At 33.4% G+C, this 9915-nt stretch overlaps 1 pseudogene across 1 annotated transcript; it reads right to left on the reverse strand.

Annotated features, from left to right (window-relative positions):
- Window positions 1–5646: 5646 nt before the first annotated feature.
- On the reverse strand, window positions 5647–8037 carry LOC105954172 (nuclear poly(A) polymerase 1-like; annotated as a pseudogene). The gene is made up of 8 exons (XR_016035134.1): window positions 7951–8037; window positions 7766–7843; window positions 7557–7664; window positions 7388–7450; window positions 7132–7293; window positions 6205–6438; window positions 5776–6143; window positions 5647–5679 (listed from the first exon to the last, which is right to left on the reverse strand). The product of XR_016035134.1 is annotated as a nuclear poly(A) polymerase 1-like (transcript).
- Window positions 8038–9915: the final 1878 nt, after the last annotated feature.

The following is a 9915-nucleotide window of genomic DNA, read 5'->3' on the forward strand; positions in this document are numbered from 1 at the left end:
AACATCATGATATAATAATGAAATTTACTACAAAAAGTAACAGAAAACAATCGTAGTTCCGTCAATGAAACCCAATACGATTCAACAAAAGAATCCAAATGATAACCAACAGAGCAAAGAAACGTCGACATCTTGATTAAAAACACGGTCAGAGAGAGAGAAGACAAGCAACATGGGCTTCGGCGAAGGTGAAACCCTGTCGTACTACTTCATCGAGAAAAGAGCAGCGATAGATCGACAGTAGGTAAGTCGTAGAGCTCGGAGGTGGCACAACCCATCAGAATTCGACCGAGAAAGGAATAAATATGTTAAAGCATAGTGGGGGTCAAAAAAGAATTTGAGGGTTTGGAGAAAACGGTGAAAATAAAGATGGTGGAGAAGAGGGAATCTTTTTTTTCTTGTTTTCATGGGTTTTTGAAAGTTATCGGATAGAAGGAGAGAGAAAGTGTGTGTTACGTATTATTGGAGAAAAATGAAGGAATATCATTGCAAATTAAGGTTTTAGAAGGGTACAATTGACAATTTAAATTAGTGAGGAGAATTGTTTCAAAGAAAAAGGGCTTCTCTCAAAAAAAAAAAAAAAGAGTCATTTCCCACATGAAATTTTCAAATGAAGGGGGTCTTGCTAATTTTTCATATATATATTTGGATTATTTGGATAAATAGCACTTAACCCATGTACTTTCAATGCAAGGGGTTCATATAATTCTATTGAAATGATTAGGAATCATGTCCAAAAAATTTAAAATTCAAGGGGCATGAGTATTATTTAACCTATATATTTGTATAAAATTCTAATAATTAGAAATACCATTAAATTTTTTTAGAAATAAAATCAAAAATATAATTTGAATTTGAAATATGAGAAGTAAACTTTCGAAATTCTTTATTTACCAATGTTGAGTTATCCTAATAAGCACATAAAATAGGTTTATCGTTTATTGTAAATTTAAATATGGAATTATTTTATATACACCCCTAGGTGCCTAATAAATTAGGGACCAAGCGAAAATCATCCTTAGGCATACCCCCTAAAGAGGGCAAATTACTATATTGCTCTTACATGAAATTTTGCCCAAACTGGTTCAGTATTTCTGATCCTACATTTACCATTTTCGCTGATTTATTTATTTAAAAAAAAAACCTATTTGTTTATTTTTTTTTTATTAATATTTATAAAAAATATATTTTTATTTTTATTATTTTTAAATCGATATGTTTACTGTACTGAAAATAACGACATGTAACTGTAGTAAACTAAAGTCATTCGTAGGTATGTTTTTTTTATCCCAAATCTTTAGTTGACCAATTATGGACACACGGATATTGGTTTTTTTCGAAAGAAATTCATAAACCTCAACAAAAATTCACAATTTCAATATTTATATTATAAATCACATCATAACCAACAAATACAAAACGAAAATACACAAATATATTCATATGTTACTGCATTACTATATGTAACTAGTAATGTATGATAATGTACAATAATGTATACAGTATGTGGAACACAGTAACTTGAAGCAGATGTAACTTCAACCAAATTTTTTGACACCTTTAGAGAGAGGATTAATGGCTTCCATTAAGCTGCAAAAATCGAAACAAAAAAAAAATTATTTTAGTGCAAATCAACAAAAAATGAAGAAACATCAAAGCACTCAAAAATCAACGAAAAGATTCATAGAAATAAATCTGACAATAAAAAAATGAACTAAATTGGCATCAAAATATGGATCTCGACAAGAGGAAATCAACAGTGAGTAGCCCATCAAACTCCGACTAGCGGAACACAAATTACACCTCCCGACAAGATCCTCAGTCGTGGAAATATGCGTTGGTTGTAAAAAGATTGCAGGAGCAGATTCAGACCTTGAAACTGTATGAAATCAACACTAAAAGAAAGAGCTCGAAGAGAGGAATCTAACGGTAGTTAAACTATCGAAGACTAAGAGAGAGATGAACCTGAGTAGCAACATCGCAGATTGGAGATGTTTTCATTTTTTTAATTTTTGTACTTTTATTATTATTATTTTTATTTTTTTAATTTTTTTTTATTTTAAATTTTTTTACTTTTAATTTTTTTTCTTCATTTTTTAACATTTTTTTTTCTCTATCAGGTTTATTAATTGACTATGAGATATAAACATAACCGGTTAAGAAACTGACTACTAAAAAAAATTACTATGTAAAAACGAAAATCGACACTATTTTTACATAACAAATAATATAAATAAATTGTAATTTGATTTATACAAGTCGGAATCAATATACAAAAATCAAAAAATGAATTAAAAAAAATGAAATCAAGTAACCTTAATCGACTAACAAAACACTCGATTAACTTAATCGACTACCGAAAAAACACATTGTCGATTAAGTGCCCTTCCTGCGCGAATTTCTCTAGTTGTACCATCATCTGTCTGATCTACCAAAAAATCCTAGATCTGCTCATCGTCGTCACCACACCGCCGCCACACCACACCATCACCACCACACTTCCATATTTTGACGATTTATAGTGACAAATAAAGTAAATTACAACCCGCACCACCAGCCCAACCAAAACCACAACTATCAAAACCACAAAAAAAAAAGCCACCCAAACCCAATTTTCTTCATGACCACCGCCATATCCAAAAAGAGGCGTCAAAATCAAATTAAAAATCCATAACCTGCGGCGATGAAGAAGAATTTTTTGCAAAATCGAGAAAATGTGGGTAACCCTAGCCGTCAACTCATTATACATCTCAACCTTCGATCTAATCTTGTAAAGAGGGAGAGAGAAGACAGAGAAGAAGATGAGAGTGAGAAAAGAAGCAGATCGAGAAAAAAAAAAGAACGGCGGAGGAGAGACGAGAGCATAGTGAATGCATATCGAGAAAAGGAAAAGAATGAAATAACGACGCAAGAAGAGGTTCCAAAATTTAGGGTTAGAATTAAGGATGTAATTGGTAGTTTTCTTTATTAATTATCCAAATTAACAACAAAAGGAGTTTTCTATAATTATTTTTGGCAGTGGATGCCAAAATTTAGGGTTAGGAGTAAGAAAATAATTGCTAGGTTTCCTTTATTAATTATCCATACCAACAATAAAAGGGGTTTTCTCTAATTATTTTTTGAGGAGATTTTTTCCTTAACTACATTTGAAATGGGTGTCATGATTCGCCTAGTTTTTTTATCAAATTTTATAATATTTGGGACAAATATGTTTTCATTATTACAGTATTAGACCAACAAGCCAATTTGTGCTTGTGGTCTTTCTGTATTCTTCTAAAAATATTATATTTCATATTAATGATAAAAACTTTTTTAGCATTCTATAGTTATTGTTTCTTATATGTATATAGATAAGAGTTCTTGCAGTTACTCTATTGCTATAAATTGATCTAATTGAATTATGAGATAATTTCATAAAAGTAATATAGTTGTTAAATCTGTTCATGATCAATGGGTTACGTCATTAATAAAGATACTGGCATTTTCCATTTGAGACTAGCACTTAGTGTGTGTGTGTGTGTGTGTGTGTGTGTGTGTGTGTGTGTGTGTGTGTGTGTGTGTGTGTGTGTGTGTGTGTGTGTGTGTGTGTGTATTGCGTCACATCGGTAATCGGTATTGTGATATCGACATACATAAGTGGGTTCTCAAATAGATAAGTTCACTGAACTCCCTGATCCTAGAAATCTCTAACTTCTTTGCATTATCGAGAATGAGTTTCTATGGTATAGTTGTACACCATTACTCCTACACTCCTTCAGACCTAGACATCACTGTCATTTCACTAAAGACCAGCAGTAGCGTGACTTGTCTCTTAGTCTCACCGAAGACCGCTCCAACGGCCAATGTTCGTGCAGTCCAAAATCTAGTGTAAAGTTTGTGCATTGTAGTAGGGTATTCGAATTGATTGTATGGTGATCAAATAAATATATTTTTCTAACTCACACACAAATAGATTATATTACTAACAACATTCACGCAGATATTGAACTCTAATAAAGGTCTCGGTGGACCAATGTCTCTAATACAATCGGGGCATATGAATCGAAGGGATCGTACTACACGTTAAATATATCATACGGTTCTTGCAAGCACTTCATTTGTATCTAGGGAATCATGATGCGTAGTTGTTAGGCGTCAATCTTGATTCGTGGGGCAGTTAAGTTGAAATATGTTTCATCTTGAGTATAATTTTGGGACGTGTTTGAATCACAATGAGTTGTCAACCTACGGCTAGCTTACACTTGAACCATCGAGGGTAAGACTTCTCGTGTATATGAGATCGTTAAAGACAACGAGCTAAGATTAAGTCGTTAGTCTTTGCGTAATTGGAATTCAATATGATTGAATCCAACATTTGTAATTGTTGATTACGAGTGAGAATAAATGAAGGAAAATAATTAGGTAAAAATTTAGTGAACTTTCCAAATTGGGAAGTTTCTTGATTTAGCAAGACCATTGAATTAGGGTTTCCAAATTGTGGAAATTGAAAAATTACAAAGTGGTACTCGTATTGATGAGGACTTTATAATCGTCACATAAATGTAATTTTTATATTTTTCCGAGCTTTCGTTTATGAAAAACGAACAAAAAAAGACTAATAGACTTAAGTTGTTGGGTCCAATTCAACTTAAATCCATATAAGACCATAATCATAATGGGCTTATGAAGATACAAGAAAAACCCTAGCATCTCCACTCTCTGTCTCGGCCGACCAACTTCCAAGCCACCACCACTGTGCTGCCGGTCCCACCGCAAGCCGCCGCTTATCGTCGGTTGATTCTATTCCCTCGTTATTCTTTCATGTTATTTTAACAACCGCGTATCTAGTGCTACGTGGGTTGTGATCTATTGTATAAGAGGTAAAATCCGAAAGGATGTGGAGTTGAACAGTCGTTGTCACCACCCAGGCGTCGCCCCCTGCCAGCGCATGCACTACACCCGCCTCCACCGCTTCTGGGCGTCTCTGCCACGCGCCGTCATTGTTGACCGGATCCATTTGTCGAAGCAACAACCCTTGTTTTTCATATGTTTTTGCATTCGTTAATATGATTAAATGGATGTTAACATATGATGAATTTGTATGATCACTAGACTGGTTGGGAGCATGCCCTTGATTGTATAGTCGATATATGATTAGGAATTATTATTTCGTCTCATTGAGGATGCTAGTTTATTGTATTTAAATTTAATTAAATATAAGTGAGCATATTTGTTGGTTATTTGAAGAAACAAGGTACATTTGCAATTAATTGATTTAATATGCACGTGTGCATGTTTGTATAAAACCGTTTATATGAAAAAAAATAATTAATTTTTATTGCGTACACGTGCCTAATCCCTAACATTCACTAGTCACTAGATCAAAAAACTAAACTGAAAGATAAAGCTCAAAGTATACCACTTTTGTAAATTAGAATGATGTAGAAATATTTTGAAAGTTGTCACAAAATTACAAATATTTCTAAAAACTCACTAGAAATCTTTCCATTATAGTGCCATTGGCCTTCTAGAACATTTCTAAAATATTTATTGAACCACTCTCAACCTTGTGATTAAATCATTTATCAATACGCCTTAGGGGATTGAGTAGTATTTAAACACGAACGATATGTCATTTCTAAATTTATTAAACATACTATTTAACACTTAAGGTAATAATAAATTTCTTACGATCGGTACCTAAAACACAACAAGTTTGAAACAAAATATCCCTATTTTCCATGAGCCGGTTTTCAGCCCGGATGTAATATTTTTTTTTTTTCGAAGAATAAGTACCCGACATATTTTCCATTTTCCATTCCCCATGTGGATTTCTTGTACCATGATTTGCAATGTACTAGCTGAAACGTTGTAGCTAGAGTTCATGCACGGATATGCGGGAGTTATTATCGTCATGCGATGTAATTTATCCTTGCAATTCGTTCGAGAGTTCCAAATCTGAAATCCTAATAAACATCCTTCTTCAATTGGGCACAACGTAACAGGAGGTGGCCACCGCCGCCATTGATCGTAGACTCTGAAGAAACGAGTGACCAACATGCTAGTTATAGCATTTGGATACATCCGGCAAACCCGGGCGACGAGCAATGCTAAATTAATACCACCTAGGAATCCGGACACCTGGCAAGTGGAAACGAGCGTTTAGAATAACATAAAGATTTTTTTATCTAAAAATAAAATAACAATAATTTTTTTCCTACGTTCTGCATTTTAGGGTAGTACGAAATGTCTGAAACACAAAAAGAAAACAAAACAAAATAATTTAGAAAACATTTAAGAAAAAAATATTATATTATATTCAGCTTGGAATTGCGGTATTCGGACCTTAACATTTGGCACGAGGCGCAATATTAGATCAGTGACTCTACAACCATTAAGACTACGAACAGTCTTCGGATCCAAGTTTTGCAGTATAGAATCTTGTGAAATATCCAAGTCCTAAAAACCAAAATGAAATGCTATTTGCGGTCACAAAATTGCTATTCGCGGTTTATAACAAAACCCCCCAAAACTTTTAAAAATATCAAAAAACCCCCCAAAACTGCAATTAGCAAAAAAAAAAAAGTTCGAAAATTCGAAATTAAGCTTGAAGAAGGGTTGGGCTTCTATTTTTTGATGTAATTTCGACTCTTTTATGTATAATATGCATTGGGTAGGTCGATTAAGAAACCAATTTCATGTTAAAAAGCCCTACAAATCGATTTGTAGGGCTTTTCTTTTCGCAAAAAAATGTTCGAACGCCCAAGATGGGCACCCAAGGCGTGTACGAACGCCCGCGTTCAAACATTTAAAAAAAAAAAAAAAAAAAATTTTGCACTGGACGCCCAACTCAGGCGCCCAAATGCAGCTTGCACGCCCAACTTGGGCGTGCACTGCATGAATGGGCGCCCAAGATGGGGTTTTACGCGTTTCTGGGGGGTTTTTGGATTTTTTTGGGAAGTTTAGGAGTTTTAGTGAAATAAAGTATTTTTTGGGGGTTTTGTTATAAACCGCAAATAGCAATTTTCAAACCGCAAAAAGCAATTCCCAAACCAAATAATAATTACCAATTATATAATATTTCAAATCGAATTTGAAGTACAATAAAACGGACAAAGATAATGAAAGTCGGAAACAAAAGAGGGTTCGTACTTCAGGAATAGAGGAGAGGGACACGCTTGCGTATAGTAGATCGATGGAAACGCCGTTAAACTTGAATTACAACACCGGAACATAACCCTCGGTTATAGGATGCAGCTCTTCTACCTCAGGCATCTCTGACAGTATCTTCTGAAGTCCGCCGAAGAAATCTTCCTGCAGTTATTACAAAGTTAAAAAAAAATCATCAACCATCGAGAATCAACTGTTGAAAAAGACTTCAGATATTAACTGAGAAAGTAAGCCTTACACTACGGCTCGCGTATATTGGTCCGACACACAATGTATCAATATCAGCACCAGGCCCATGCACCTATATATTTACATTCAAGAAGAGATACAAAGTCAATCCTCATCAATCAGAAGAAAAATCAAGAAAACAATTTCACTCAAAAGGAAGAAGAGGACAAAATTCTTACACCGAGTCGGTAAGAGCCAAAGGTGAAAAGCTTTGCGTTCGCCTCATCAACTATTGATTCTCTCTAACCTTTCGCACGACAAAGTTTCTTCACCCACATCTTCACAATCTGCAAGGTAATTGTAGATAAGTAATTCATGTTTCAACCACTTTTAAATAAATAAATTAAAAGAAATGTATATATATATTTCTGAAAGTACAAATAATAACCTGATCCAATCTACCAAGAACTTCCTCTCTTTTAGAAGATTCTTCTCGACTTTCAAATACTCCCTTGTTTGTAAGAAACTAACCAATACCAAAAACAACTTTTAATCAAATTACGCCAATTATCTAATTCACATAACTCCCAGTACAAGTTTTTGACAAAGGAAAAATAAATTAAAGCAACTAACCTTTTCCAACTCCCGATTCTCAAGGGGATCGATTTTATCGGGGCTGCTCCTTGAAACTGGCTGCCATATATCGATATCGGTAGCCATCAATTTTGAATATATTATTATGTTGCTACTCTTGTTAGTTTCAGCACTTCTAATTTGGGTATAACTAACTAGTCTTGCTTGCAACTGGCTAGGATCCTGTCTCGTGTGTGGTTTATGTAATTAGTTTCGGTTTTCGATTTCGGTTTTTGGTTTTCGGTTTCGATTGATGGCAACTAAAAATAAAGGGTAGATGAACTTTGCTTTTTATGCGGATCACCATCTCGACAAGAAAAACACGAAAACTTGAAGGAGAATAAACGTGCTTATCAAACAAAATCCCACCATACTAAATTTCTAGTTCTAGTAAAAAAAGACGACGAGTATTATATACATAAAAGGGCATTTTTGTCTTTTCAGGGTATATACATAATTTTGCACCCAACTCCCCAATATGCTGATTCTTTATACTCACGATTACGTGATTGAGCTCCAAAATTAGGGCTTCATTTTCTCTTCAAAGGCAAAAGCTTTTTAACAAAGGTAAGATTTTTTGTGGGTTTCATTCTTTGTGTGTAATATTCAGCTCTTGGAGCTATGATTTATGGGTGTTTGAATTTCGACCTTCTTTTCATTTTGTTAGACGAGAAAGTCAATTTGCCCACCAACATAAACACGACTGCCAAGCTCTACAAACTTGCCACCATGGTGCATTTGAATAGTAAAGTCATCTGCCTCACCTGCAATAAATAATACACCATGCAATAAATAATACACCACGCTATTTCAAGAAGTATGACAAATTGAATGCTTGCACACATGGACCGTTGATTTTACAAAAATCGCATATTGGTTTTGAGTGTTTTATACATTACCTCTGTTTTCTTTGTGCGTTCCTTCTATCCGTTTCCAACTCATACTTTTTAAATCTATGGGACGAATCACCGTAATAGCTGGTAATTGAAGAAAAAATTGAAGATTCTTACGACTTGGTGACCATTATCGAGCAATGTGTTTGAGAGAAAATACCCTTTTTTTTTCTTTCTTATGAGATAAAGTAATAAGTTGTCTAATGGGTTGAGTTTTTTTCAGGGATAAATAATATTTGGGTGGAAACCTTGAAAATACGAAAATGCCCTTTAAATTGACGGACACGTGAGAAAACCGGTGAAAAATCCGCCGGAAAATCATAATTGGGGCAAAGTGCAACTATAATGAAATTTCAAAGGGGAGAGTCTCATTTTTTGAATTTGTAGGGGGCAAAGTGCGAAAACTAGAAATTTCTAGGGGGCGAAGTGCATTTTGTCATAAAAATATTATAATAAATGTTAATTTTTAAATAATATTCTTAAAAAAAATATATATATGTATATATATATATATATATATATATATATATATATATATATATATATATATATATATATATATATATATATATATATATATATATATATATATATATATATATATATATATATATATATATATATATATGGATTATTTGTCAAAAGCCCCCCATTACACAAGTCTAATTACAATAGGTCCAATTTTTTTAGAATTTTTTGAGATAATCCATTTCAGCATTAAATAATAAAAAATAGGGATTATTTGTCAAAAGCCCTCTATTACACAAGTCTAATTACAATAGATCCAATTTTTTTTGAAATTTTTTAGATAAATCCATTTCAGCATTAAATAATAAAAAATAATAAATTATCACTATTATACCCCTAACTTAAAACTTAAAAGTAACGTATGTTTTATGATTGGAGATAAAAAAAAAAATTAAAAAAGATTTGTAATATCTTTTCGTATTATATCGTAACAACACATCCTCACATAATTCCACAATTGAGCCCCGTAATTACAGATTCAACGAAATCTAGGTCATCACAGCCCCGCAACGTAGATTCAATTCCTCATCAGGGTCATCACAGC

The sequence above is a fragment of the Erythranthe guttata genome, chromosome 12, assembly GCF_056151865.1.
Source record: "Erythranthe guttata isolate IM_541 chromosome 12, IM_541, whole genome shotgun sequence".
NCBI lineage: Eukaryota > Viridiplantae > Streptophyta > Magnoliopsida > Lamiales > Phrymaceae > Erythranthe > Erythranthe guttata.